At 46.7% G+C, this 14,201-nt stretch overlaps 1 pseudogene; it reads right to left on the bottom strand.

The window, feature by feature from the left end:
* Positions 1–268: 268 nt before the first annotated feature.
* LOC119398603 (uncharacterized) lies at positions 269–6,809 on the bottom strand (annotated as a pseudogene).
* Positions 6,810–14,201: the final 7,392 nt, after the last annotated feature.

Below are 14,201 nucleotides of genomic sequence, written 5' to 3'. Positions count from 1 at the left end.
GTTCGGACCACCCTCCTCCGCTGGCGTAGATACGGAGCTTTGAAACTGTTACATCATTTTGTCGATCCCTGCGCGTTAGCGCAAGCGAAGTAGACACGAGCTGACAAGCTGGTAGAATGGGCGCTTATTTTCAGTGTACGTTGCAAATATAAACACAGAAAGTCAAGAGGGAAAGAGAAACGAGGTAAGTGAAACAAGAGATAGAAGCTTTGGCCATAACTGAGCCAAGAACTGATAAGGATTGCACTTCAGTCACAACACTTCTCCATCAATAATACTGGAGACGCTGCACAGGTTTCCGCTGCCGTGTTGAGCGCCGGAGTTCTGTGGTCACTGTAGGTTCCCTGGTCTTCTGCTTTTCGTGGTCTTGGGTTGGGGATGATGACTGCAGCTGGTGTGGTGGCTCACGGCGTTCCGCCTTCAAGCTCGGTCCTGATCCGGAGGTTTCTTGCGTAGTTCTCGACTTAGGCATACTCTCCCCTTCCCTGTCACGTTGGGGTTCAACTGAGTCTCTCCTTGTGTGAACTTGATCCACATGTCTCCGAACAAGGCCTTCTGGCGTCTCGACTCTCACCATCCTCGCTCCGTCGGCCGACTGTACCGTGCCGGTCTTCCAATTTTCACCCTTGCCAAAGTTGCGGATGTAAACATTCGCGTCCGGTGCCAGGGTCCAGTCATCTGATCCACCTGATCTTCCTGCAATCAAGGGAGGAAAGCACGTGTCCAGACGAGACCGAATTTGGTATCCCAGGAGAAGCTCCGAAGGAGAATTGCCCGATGCGAGGGGTGTTCTCCGGTAATTGAAGAGTAGTCTGCAAAGGCAATCTTCTAATCGGCCCTGGTTAATCTTCTTCAGCCCATCTTTCACGGCTCGAACAGCTCTCTCTGCAAGGCCATTCGACTGGGGATGAAACGCAGCCGTGCGCAGGTGAGTTATGTTGTTCTTATTCATGAAATCGGCAAACTCTTGACTAGTGAACTGCGTTGCATTATCTGAAACAAGGGTGCGCGGAATGCCGAACATTCTGGACAAGCTGCGCAGGCAAGTGATAGTCGAAGATGTGGTCGCCTGCTTCATTGGTACGGCCTCGATCCATTTGCTGTGAGCATCTACAAGAACAACGATCATGCTTCCATTTATTGGCCCCGCGAAATCTACATGTACTCTCGACCAGCTTTCCCAGCTGGCATGTCGGCCAGCTAACTGGCGGGGCCGATGCCGGCATGGGTCGATTTTGAATACAGCTTGTGCACCTCGCTGACACCTGTTCGATGTCGTTGTCCATTCCAGGCCACCAGAAAGCCGACCGAGCGATTGCCTTCATCTCCGATGATCCTTGATGAGTTTCGTGCAGCATGTGCAACATTCTATGCTGCGCGCTGTCTGGAATGACAACCCTACGGCCCCAATAGAGCAACCGGTGGGCCAGCGAAAGCTCAAGTCTGCGGTCGAAAAAAAGGAGTAATCTTCGTTCAAGTGCTTTAGCGCTTGTAGGCCATCCATGCCTTGTGTACTGCACAACCTTGGCCAGTACAGGGTCGCTGGCGGTTAGCGCCTGCAATTCCGCTGTCGAGACTGCGCTCTCCTGTACGGATGCGAGGGCCAGAACGCACTCGGGTGGCTCGCCGTCCGCGGTTGGCTGCGAAGTTTCTCGTGGCAGCCTACTGAGGGCGTCCGCGTTCAGGAGCTGCTTGCCTGGAGAATACTGCAGCTTGTAGCGGAATCCGCCCAAATACAGCGCCCAGCGCTGTATACGAGCAGCTGCCAGCGGTGGAGTTGGCCGATCCGATCTCAGCAGGCCCAGGAGTGGTTGGTGGTCTGTAACGAGGATGAACTCTCGGCCTAGAAGATAATCACGGAACTTCATTACTCCAAATACCAGGGCTAACGCTCCTCGTTCACGTTGTGAATAATTTTGTTCTGCTTTCGACAATGTTCTCGAACGGAACCCGATAGGCTTGTTCCTGTTCCCTTTTGTGTGAAAAAGCACTGCGCCGATGCCTCTTTGCGACGCGTCGCACTCTAGTTTCAGCGGCTGTGAAGGGTCGTAGTGCACTAATACCCGTGCTTGCAGCAAACACTGTTTTGCTTTGTCAAAGGCGGTTTGTTGTTCTTCTGTCCAGTCCCAACGTCTGTTTTTTTTTCCAGTAGCCGATACAATGCAACGAGCAGAGAATATATGTTCGGCAAAAACTTTGAGTAGAAACTGATCATGCCAAGAAACGAACGAAGCTCGGCTACATTTTTCGGGCTGGGAGCCTCAACGATTGCTTCGACATTTTCTTCTATTGGGTGCAGCCCTTGCTGATCGATTCGATGGCCAAGATAGGTAACAGACGCCTGCCGAAATTTGCATTTGTCAAGGCGTAGTTTAACACCACTCTCCCGGAACCGTTGCAGAATGACTTTGAGCACGTCGTCCCTTCCTGCTTTTTCGGACACCAAGACATCGTCCAGGTAAGTTTGCGCGCCTGATAAGCCTTGCAGAACAGTTTCCGTCCTACGTTGAAAAATGGCTGGCGCAGAGGCAATGCCGAAAGGTAATCTGTTGTAGCAGAAAAGACCTTTGTGCGTGTTAATTACGCACATCTGGCGCGATTCGTCATCTAGCGGAACTTGGTTAGGGTGTGTCCAGATAAGATCGAACACGAGGTCCCGGTCACCATTCCCGATTGTGATGAAATTTACTGTAGGTCTAGGCATTACACCCAGAACAATGGTTTCGCAGTTAGTTTTGCGAACAAAAATTTTGTTCGCCTGAAAAAAATATATATAAATTTTGGCCGCAAAAAACGCTTTTCGGCCAATTTCGCGATTTCTGAATTTTGAGCGCACCTAGGAAAAAAACGGTGCACTTCTTCGTCACAATATTTATTCCGCTTAAAGAACAAGTGAAATACAATCTTATGAGTCTATTATTTCCCTTTCTTGTCGAAGCATTTCTAAAGAAAAAAATCACAAACTTGGCAAATCGCACAAAGTACCTTTATTTCGGGAATTTATTGCTGCATGCAAGTTAAAGTGAGGATAATAAAACTCGGTACATATTAGCTTTGATACTTTCGCTCTCTTTTAAAATAATTTGCATGGTTTTATCGCGTTCTGGTTCACTTGATAAGTGGGCTGAAACGTAAGTGATTTACCGAAAACGCCGAACATTGAAAATGATTTTCTCAAAAAGGCCATTTTTAATTTTTTTGAAAATCCCTCTGATTGAAGTCAAGGACGTCATCTACCATTGTGCAGAAAAAACCGTTGCATTATTTTGGTTGCTAACAAGTTATAGTGCGTCAAATGTGACCGTGCCAGCCTAGCGGCCGCGTCGTTCGTTATGGGCTGAAACTCGTATATAAGTTGCTAAAAATACTTGTACGTGACATAATCGCAAATCAGCAGCTCCACACCAACAAATGCGCAGCCCGGTGTCATGGTTAAGCAAGCTTTGTCTTGGGATCAGCCGCTTGACAAACCCGCAGCAGCGGCCGCTCGATGCGGCGGGCACTCACATTACATAAGTACCGCTTCGACGGCGGATGAGCTCCGCTTGCGCGCCAAACTACGCTCAGAGGACAAACGAGAGATGGAATGCATCACTGTGAAAGTTAAAGGCCGTTAAGTGCCAACAAAGCTCATAATATGCAACGAAAACTCTGCCGGCGATTTCCCAGTGAGCGCCTCCAGTAGTGCGCTCATCTGTTGCTTTCTCTCTGCCGATGGCCTAAAGATAATTAGGTTCATTCCATGAGCAACATATGACACAAAAGAAAGCCATTGACATCTAAAGAAAGCTGTCATACGTGCTTCCGATGGTCGAACAACTCAAAGTGCAGTTGTTCTTCATCTCGTGCCAGAACACTTGTGTCAGCCGGCTGTGAAAAGAAGTGTGTCCAAGTCCTTTACTTTATTAAAGAACCGCTTTTACAATACTGTATTGTTGTGCCTCCGCAGATAGAATATTCAACGCAAGTCGAGCGTTTATCACGATATTATGCGGCTTCGGGCATAACAGCAGGGGGAAAAAATACATCCGTGCTGTATTGAAGGCGCTCAATGGGAAATCGCCGGCAGAGTTTTCGTTGCATATTATGTCATTTGTTCGCACTTAACGGCCTTTAACTTTCACAGTGACGCATTCCTTCTCTCGTTTGTCCTCTGAGCGTAGTTTGGCGCGCAAGCGGAGCTCATCTGCAGTCGAAGCGGTACTCATGTAATGTGAGTGCCCGCAGCATCGAGCGGCCGCTGCTGCGGGTTTGTCAAGCGGGTGATCCCAAGACAAAGCTTGCTGACTCATGACACCGGGCATCGCATTTCTTGGTGTGGAGCTGCTGATTTGTGATTATGTCACGTAAAGTATTTTTAGGAACTTATATCCTAGTTTCAGCCCATAAAGAACGACGCGGCCGCTAGGCTGGCATGGTCACATTTGACGCACTATAAGTTATTAGCAACCAAAATAATGCAACGTTTTTTTCTGCAAAATGGTGGATGACGTCCTTGACTTCAATCAGAGGGATTTTTAAAAAATTGAAAATGGCCTTTTGGAGAAAATGATTTTCAAAGTTCGGCGTTTTTGGTAAATCACTTACGTTTCAGCCCAATTATCGAGTAAAACAGAGCGCGATAAAACCACGCAAATTATTTTAAAAGAGAGCAAAAGTATTAAAGTTAATATGTACCGATTTTCATTATCCTCACTTTAACTTGTTTGCAGCAATAAATTCCTGAACTAGAGGTATTTTGTGCGATTTGCCAAGTTTGTAATTTTTTTCTTCAAAAGTGCTTCGACAAGCAAGGGAAATAATAGACTCACAAGATTCTATTTCACTTCTTCTTTAAGGGGAATAAATATTGTGGCGAAGAAGTGCACCGTTTATTTCCTAGGTGCGCTCAAAATTCAGAAATCGCGAAATTAGCGGAAAAGCGTTTTTTGCGGCCAAAAATTGTATATTTTTTTCAGGCGAACAAAATTTTTTTTCCGCAAAACTACCTGCGAAACCGTTGTTCTGGGTGTAATGCCTAGACCTACAGTAAATTTCATCACAATCGGGAATGGTGACCGGGACCTCGTGTTCGATCTTATCTGGACACACCCGTTATATGCATCCCTTAGATCTAGTGTACTGAAATGCTTGCCGCCGTTTAAGGACGCGAACATGTCATTGATTACTGGCAATGGGCATTGTTCTAGCTCACATGCCGCCTTTAAGGTGACCTTAAAGTCGCCACAAATCCTAACGGTGCCGTTCTTCTTAAGCACTGGTACAATGGGCGTAGCCCATTCGGAATGTGGCACCGGTGACAAAACGCCTAGTGCCACCAGCCTATCCAGCTCTTCTGATACTTTGTCGCGTAGCGCAAAAGGAATAGAGCGGGCCTTACAGAACTTGGGTGTGACTCCCTCCTTCAGCTGCAGGTGCGCCGCAGATCCTTTGATGAGGCCTAGTTCCGAGCTGAAGACATCTGGAAGCTAGGAGATTGCATCCGAAAGGATCTGCGTGTTGGTAGACGGCCGTGCAGTCGGCGGCTCAGCTGAAAGGCTGGGAGCAGGGGCGCTCAGAAGAAAAATTAGGTCTCAGCCACATAAACTTGGACCGCAGCAATCTAGCACTACCAACGGACATTCTACGGTTGCACCAACGTACGATACCGGCAACAGGATCTCCCCAAGGAGTGGCAATTTTCCCAAATAGCATGACAGCGTTAAGCGTGATGGCCTCAGCGGAGGCCAAGTGTTCTTGTGCTGCTCAAAAACCTGACGTGCCACGACGCAGACCGGTGAACCAGTGTCAATAAGCATTGATACGTCAACCCCTCCCCACGTGAAGTTGCGCCGTATTGGGGGATTCACAGTTTCCTCCCGCGTCGATCTTAGCGTCCAAATGTGCATGCTATCCTCTACGCCTTCATCTGTTTCCCCTTCGTTAACAGCCAGGACTCGGCCGCGTATTTCCGAGGGTGCTTCTTGCGTTCGAAACTTCGCGGTTTCGTCATTCTGGCATTTTCGAGCTAGGTGACCGCGTCCACCGCAACGATAACAACGCACGTTATTCCAACGGCAAGCATTACTGTTATGTCTGACACTGCCACAACGCCCGCATTCAGCGAGTCCCTTTTTGCTTGTGGACGACTGCGCCTTGATTCTGAGCACAGCTGATGCTTCGCCGCCCATTTTACGGGCGTCATTCTCTGCAGCTTCAGCTGCGAGGGCCATTGTTTCTGCGTCCTCTAACGTCAGGTCTTTCTTTGTCAGCATCTGCTCTTGCAGCGCACTCGATCTGATGCCGCACACTATTCTATCCCGCAGCATTCGGTCGAGCAGTTATCGGTCGATCAAAATTGCAGTTATCCGCGATACGGTGAATCTCCGTAATGAATTCTTGAACAGACTCACCGTCGAGCTGGCAGCGGTTGAAAAAGCGGAAACTTTCTGCAATTTCATGGCGCTTGGGATCAAAGAACTCGTCCAAGGCTTTCACGACGTCTTCGTACTCCAAAGAATTAGGCTTCTTGGGCGCTATTCTTCCTGATATTATCTGGACAGTGAGAGTACTTAAGGCTGCCACCAACAACGCCCGTTTCTTGGCTGACTCTGTCACCCCCGTTGCCTCAAAGTACGCTTCTGCCTTGATGACATACGCCTTCCAGTTGTCTTTCTCGTCGTCGAAGTCCGGCAGTTGCTGGTGAGCCATCGTCGATTCGTAGCCTCGCGAGGTCGCGTAGCTGCCGTCCTGCTTGAATCCAGGGGTTTTCTTTCCGTTTCTCGTCGCCACTGTTACATCGTTTTGTCGATCCCTGCGCGTTGGCGCAAGCGAAGTAGGCACGAGCTGAGAAGCTGGTAGAATGGGCGTTTATTTTCAGTGTACGTTGCAAATATAAAGGCAGAAAGTAAGGGGGGAAAGGGAAACAAGGCAAGTGAAACAAGAGATAGAAGCTTTGGCTATAACTGAGCCATGAACTGATAAGGGTTGCACTTCAGTCACAACAGAAACTGAGTTTGTTCTAGTAACGTTGCACACCACCACGCCCGGAGCCACATCAAACCACCCCCACTGAAGGGGTTGGGGTGATGGGAAGGGATTGGGCTTAAGGCAGGAGAGGAGAACGTGGCGCCATCTCTTGACAAGTGACCACAACTCAAGGCGGGGCGGCTACAAGGGAGTAGCGAGTGACGGCGTAGGGATCTTTTTAGAGGAGGCGTTGGCCCAGTGAACCCGACTTCCCGGTGAGCTGGAGGAGGAAAAGCGGCGCTAAAAAACGGGAGGAGACCCCAATCCTTAACCTCGGTGTCTGGTAGTGGCACTCCCACCTCGGTGTTTGTGTGCCCTGGTGTATTCCTACTTTGTGTTTCGTCGCCCTGCCGAAGGGCATCTCCGAGGCCACGTAAAACAAAACCGGTAGTTGAAATCTGCTTCGCCAGGTGCCGCGACGATCCCAGCTGCTCACAGGAAAACTGTCTGCTCTTGCAGTGAGCATAATCGACTAATCTTTTTATTTATCTTGCAGTCAACTCGCCCTTATCTCATGTAAGCTTATGCTCCGATATCATATGTATCCAATATATTCTTATGTGATCCAGAACCATCGAGTTCGTGCCAGTTTTATTTTTAGACGAGTTTTTCTGAATATTCGGGGAACTGTAAGTAAGTGCTCGACAGGAAGTGCTTGGAAGAGAAACAAGAGTGTCCCTCTGAGCTCGGGCTAAATTAGAAAAGGGTTGCAGCTAACAGCCTGTAGCTGCCCTCATACAAGGCACTTGCTTAGTTTGTGGTTCGAATGATTTGATAATGCTGTAGCTTAAATGCTCACACAATTTCAAAAAAAAAAAAAAAAGATGTTCACAGCAGACTAACAAAATGACGAAGTTAACACTGCACGCGTCTGCCAAGTGCATTGCTATCAATATCAGTACTCCGCTTTTCGGGCGAAAATGTGCCGTCTTTCACTACGAAAATAAGACGTCTTCATTCAATGACAAATTCTTTCAGGTGTTACCTGTCAAAGCGCTGACCAATACTCCAATCGCAACTGTTGCAAAAATGCCGAAGAAGCTGATCCAGTAGTACGACATCCGCAACAAGTAAAAGGACTCATCGGATCTGCAAAGAAGGGGTGGGAAAGATAAAAATATTCCCATTTTATCCAGGCAGGAAAACTTCATGCACTGTGTCTTTTAAGTTTTCCATCTTTTTAAATGCAAAGCATTTTTCAGCAAATCATATGCACTTTGGCTGTTTGTATCTATCTATCTATCTATCTATCTATCTATCTATCTATCTATCTATCTATCTATCTATCTATCTATCTATCTATCTATCTATCTATCTATCTATCTATCTATCTATCTATCTATCTATCTATCTATCTATCTATCTATCTATCTATCTATCTATCTAACCGCCAACGACTTTGTGCTCTCGTGACCATTTTGTTACATTGTTGCAGTATTCGCCGCGAGATCGGGCTACAGGTGGCAGCACCGTCGTCGCGCTAGTGTGGATAGGCGGCTGTCGGCGCGTATACAAACATGTACAACAGCGCTTCGTTGTGAGCGATGTGACCCGATTTGCGGCAAACAAAATGCGTTGACTGCAGCTTTGTGGTAATACGTGCGCTCTTCATTCCCGAATTATTGCGCGAAGCGCGCCGAACGTTACAATTACTTGTGATAGAAGCGCATTGCCCAACGAACGGGTTGCTCGCCTTCGGCGACAGTCGACGTTTTCGCAATGGGTGACGTTTTCTTGTTGTTTAATTTGTACATGTTTAGCTTGTGTTCCATCTACTACGCACTGCTGTCTAGCGCGACTAAATTAACTATTTACTTCTTGTTCATTTGGATGCCCATCAACAAAAAGAAAGCCCGTATTCCTGCACGATGAGTTGAAATAGCACTTTGTGCACTGCGTGCTCAAATATTCATTCGCATTTCTTATTCAGTTCTTTATGAAATGTAGGACAGTTGATAGGTTTACTGAGGAAAGCTACGTGGCTGACAGTGGAAATTTGTTCGGTTGATTACTTGCACGGCAGTAATGGAACAAAGGTCCGGTTATTTCACGGGACCAAAGTACGTTTTTTCATACGAATAATGTCCGCTGCCTTCCGTCACTCTAAACAACGCAAGACAAACGCTGAAGATAATGTAAAGAAAAAATAGATGTGGCGTTGCGTGAAATTCCTACGACATAAATGTAAACTACGCCGTTTGGATTAATTTTGACCATCAGCGCTCTTTAACGCGCACCTTAATCTAAGTACACGGGTGTTTTTGTATAAATTTCGCGACAAGTTAAAATTGCGCGAGGCAACTCAGTTTTGCGATTTCCGTGTCATTTCATTTTCTGTTTTTTTAGGGGACAATTTAAGTACCGAAGTGTCAGACGTGACTTAACAGAAATATTTCTCTCTAGTGAAACCAGGATCGTACACAACTATAGCTCGTCGCGTAACGTATAAACAAGACCTAACCACAACGCTCAAGTACATGCGAGCCTTTTTTTACCAGCGCGCCGCTAAAAGGCTATATTCACATGAGATTCATTACTTCTCATCTTTAAGGCAACGCCAAGTGCACTTTGCAATGCGCTTGAACCACAGAGCGGCACCTACACTGATATGACTCTTGTGAACGGAGGGTACGACGACCACACACAGCACTCTCGCAAGTGCACTCCGTGATCTTATCACAGTACATATACAGCCGATCAAAGCCAAATGCTTCTTTACATCGCGTTAGACATACGTGCGAGCGGTTAAAGTTGCACTAACGCAACGGAACAAACCGCCTTTTGAGGATCTGCAGGATGTACGCGCACATGCAAACACAATGGGGCTAGGAGACGACGCATGGAGCAATCCACACTAGGCACGGTTCAGCCAGAAGCCGCTAGGCGGCGACTCCGCTCGATCTCGCGGCCACTACCTAAATTGCATGGTACGACATGACTGCCCGAAGATCCCCAATGATAGGCCATGACATGAATATCGCGACATGCATGCCACGCATGTCATGAGATACATGACACGCTGCCATGATGTCATCGCGGTCGTTTCGTTACCGTTGCTACATTGAATGAGGGTCACACCATGTTCGTGCATGACAAACATGAGTGACAGGTGGCAACTTGGATGCTCCTTGCATGCGTGTCATCTGTATATAGGCGTGAATGGCCGAAATGACCTGATGCAAACGTGGTGAAGTCGTCGTGGTCGTTTCGTCCTCATAATATGTAGCGGAATGCATATGCATGACAAAGACGCGGCAATAAATGAGATGTCATTACATGAATGTCAGGGCACGTAATTTATGGCATGACACCTCATGAATATGCCATCTCGTGAATGCCAATGACAAGAAGTTGTTACAGTAAGTTCCTTAGCTGGAGCGCGGAACAAACCAACATGAGGGACATAACATAAATTATACCACACATATGGTGTGACATTTATCGTATTTACTAGCATAAAACCAACGCTGGTTGGCCGAATTTCGGCTAGCGGAGTAAAAAATGGCCAGCGTAGGCGAACTGCGTAGAGCTGCGCAGTTTTGGCTAAGTGCTTGTTTCAGTGTTGGTTAATGTTGGCAAACTGTTGACGGCTGTTAGCTAGCATGTGCTTGTTTTGGCATTGTTGGCTAGATGGTGGCTACTGCCAATAGCAGTGGATAATATTGCTTAATTCTCAGCTAGTGACGGCTAGTGCTTGATAAGGTTGGCTAGTGTTGACTGCGACTGGCAAATGTTTGCTAAATAGTGGCGTTTCTCGGCTAATGCTAGCTAGCGCTTGCTAATCATCGCTAGTGACGTCTATATATTGGCTAATGTTGGCTCACTGTCGGCTAGCGTGCGCCAATTTCGGCTACTTGTTGTTAATGTTGGCTAGCATTCGCTATGAACGTCAGACTCTGGAGTTTAGCAAGATGTGCATAGCGCTACCTGTCGGAACAATGTTGGATAGTGCAAAGATTGGTGTGAAACCAGGTGCACCTAACGAGCGCGAAACAAGGATTGAGCTCAATATTGCGCATGTTTGCGCATTTAACACTCACAAAGAGAGCGATGAATTTCTCTACACTAGTCGCATGCGCCACCGAGACGCCATGAATGCATACTGGATCACTCGCCTGAATGACGGCGAAAACAAAAGCAGACACGACAGCTCCGAAGAAACGCCGCAAATGAGGATACTGTTGCGTTGTGAATTGCCACGGAAGGAAAGGGCTGAATAAAACATTCGGTTTTTACCGATTTCCATAGCTGTCGTACGAAGCCTAAAGGAGAGAGCGCTGCACGGGCCCCTGCGAACGTGTTGAGTGAGCGATATTACTCGCGTTCTCCACAGCCGGTCGCGTGAGAAAGTGTGAGAAGTGGCTCTGCTGTTATTGTCTTGCGTAGCCCTGACGGAGAACCGTGGCAATCCTTGGCTATGAAGCTCAGCAGAGCCTCTGACCGTGGTGCGCGCCATGTAACACGGAGTGAACAGTCTGACGTAGAGAGTGAGCTCTCTACGTCTGAACGAATACAGATAGATAGAGAGAGAGAGCAAGAAAGAAAGAGAGAGAGATAGAGAGAGAAACAAGCAGAGAGACGGAAAAAACATATAAAAAGTTCTTCGCAAGGCAGCATTCGGAAGCCGCGGACCCTCGATCCGCAGGCGCGCTTCCCAACTAATCGATTATCCAGTCACTTCTTTTTTTCTTTATTACAGGGAAGGAAACCGTTGCATTTAGACTGAGATTATAAATTTTAATATTCAGGCATATTTAAACACAAACCAAACACAGGAAACCAGTCTAGAGCGTCACTAGAACGTTCATATATTCCGCGTAACTGAACCACTTGTTTCCTGGAAAATGTTTTTTGTTTATCGCGGATGCTATGCGTTTCTGACAATCAGTCTTGCTCTCCAGAGACTATGCACACCAATAATAAATGTTCGGTCATTGGGTATCGTCCTGTCATTTGTATAGCATAGTATAGTGTAGCGTATATTAGTATAGAACAGTATGGCAAGGGGATGGGAAAGGAAGTGAGGGTGCGGAGGAGAGATGTGATGGTGAGGAGGAGGGAAAGGAAGAGGGGAGAGAGTAAAAGAGAGAAATCGACAGAAAGAAATGCATCAAGAGAAAGAAACAGACTGAAGGAACACTAATGAAAGAGGGAGAAAAAAGTAGAGAGAGAAAACAAATAGAAAGAAAGAGGAAGCGAGCATCGCGTTGTCTAGCAACAAATACCGCACCACCTGGCCAAGCCACGCATGCGCAGTAGCTAAGCCACGCCCACCGACGGAGACATCGCGCGCAACCTCCGCTCTTTAGTGCATAGCCAGGCTGCGTACTCCCAAGGAGCAAGCCGCCCATCTCGTAGCTAGACGTGTAGGGCGACGGGGAGTACGAGCGGCGACGGGTCCGTGCTTCGCTGTGCAAAGATTTGCGTGACTTAGTGCAAACTGCCCGCATTCTTTTTTCACATAGCCAAGGAATTAGACAGGAGGAGGGGAAGGACAAGATGAAGATATACACGTTAAGCCTACGTCACATCGACAAAAGCTGTTAAGAAAATTGCTTTCCGCGCTATACAGAGTAAGAGAACAGTCACTTACGCAGTGATCGCCCATATCCTTAAAGTAAAAGTCTTCTAACATCTCACTCCCCACTCTGTCCTTGCTTCTAGCTACAATTTTTACCTTTCTAAATACTGGCTCACATGCCAAGCTTGAACTGCAATGAGCCGGCAAGTTCGCTCCTTCTCTTCTTGTAATCGACGCAGCATGCTCCGCTACGCGTTTATTCATTAAGGGAGCATGCTGGGTCGATTACAAGAAAAGAAGGAGCGAATTTCTTCTTATAAGAAGGAGTTATCATAAGGAAAAACAGTTCGGTGCCGCCTTCTTATAAGACATTTATAGCTGTTTATAACGACGGCTTTCCCTACAAAACCAATAAGCAACCACGTGGAGCACGCAAACCATGAATTACCGCTGGTTGTGTGAAAGCCATGAACCTAAAAACTGTTCTTTGTCAACCATTTTTAAACTCAAGAAAAGAAAAGTATCTGGATGCATTCAAAACACACAGAAACAAGACACATAGCCTCTTACGAAAAATCAAGGAAAAGTATTTTGAAAACTTATTCACGCGAGATATGAAACTAACACGAGAAACCATTTGGAAAAAAATAAACACAGTTCTATATAGACACCCTGGAGCAAATAACAACCCCAGTGAAATTGCTATAAACGGTACAACTCACGCAGGAGGGGATGTAGCTGTAGCTTTTAATGATTTTTTCACATCAGTAGCAAATAGCCATCATGACCCGAACTGCATGTACTTTTTCCCTTACAAAAATGTATTTAGACAGCTTGTAAACTGTCTAAAAATGTGTTTAGACAGTCTACAGACTGTCTAAACAGATTTTTGTAAGAGATGTGCCCACGAATAGAGGAAACTGCATTTCTATTCCCAGTACCTCCTGATCAGGTCGTCTCTACAATCATATCCCTAAACAATACTACTTGTAGTGACGTACATGGTCTGCATATTTGGCCACTTAAACACGTTGTCGCTATTTTGGTGTCGCTATTTTGCATGCCAAGTGGTCGTCAGTAGTTCGAGAACTGGAAGCGAGCCATACCGCGGCGAGAAACGGACGACTTCAGCTTCGATTCGAAGCATGCCCATGTGTGCGCGAAGCTCTTTCGTTTATCGGACATATCTGTGCGGACGATTTCACGATAAATGGCGACGCCGTATTGTTATTGCTTAGAGACAAGCCGCGCTTCAGGCCTAACACCATTTCTCATGGTTTCGATGGTCTGCCAGCCTGCTTTACAAATCCGAAGTCGCAACAACGTTCGCTGAGAGTTCGACCAACACTGAAACGATCTCGAGAGCCGTCGTGCTCCAGAGAGGTTCCCAGCCGTGATAATAGGGCCATTAGCAACTTATTTCACCAGAAGAAAAAAAAAACAAGATGCAAGATTTCTGTGTCCATACTAGGCTTGTGGGAATATTCGAGCTTTTCGAATATTCCAATGAATAATACAGTATTCGTATTCGCTTCGATTCGAATTTCAATTATTGGAAATTTCGAAGTATTCGAAATGAACGAAAAGGTGTATATTAGTCTTCATGTAAACCCCCTTGTAAAAGTGGTTTCACGGCAGTAAGGGGTTGCCATGCCGTAAATGCACCTGTCCA

The sequence above is a fragment of the Rhipicephalus sanguineus genome, chromosome 7, assembly GCF_013339695.2.
Source record: "Rhipicephalus sanguineus isolate Rsan-2018 chromosome 7, BIME_Rsan_1.4, whole genome shotgun sequence".
Taxonomy (NCBI): Eukaryota; Metazoa; Arthropoda; class Arachnida; order Ixodida; family Ixodidae; genus Rhipicephalus; species Rhipicephalus sanguineus.
This window is presented reverse-complemented; position numbering and strand designations above follow the sequence as displayed.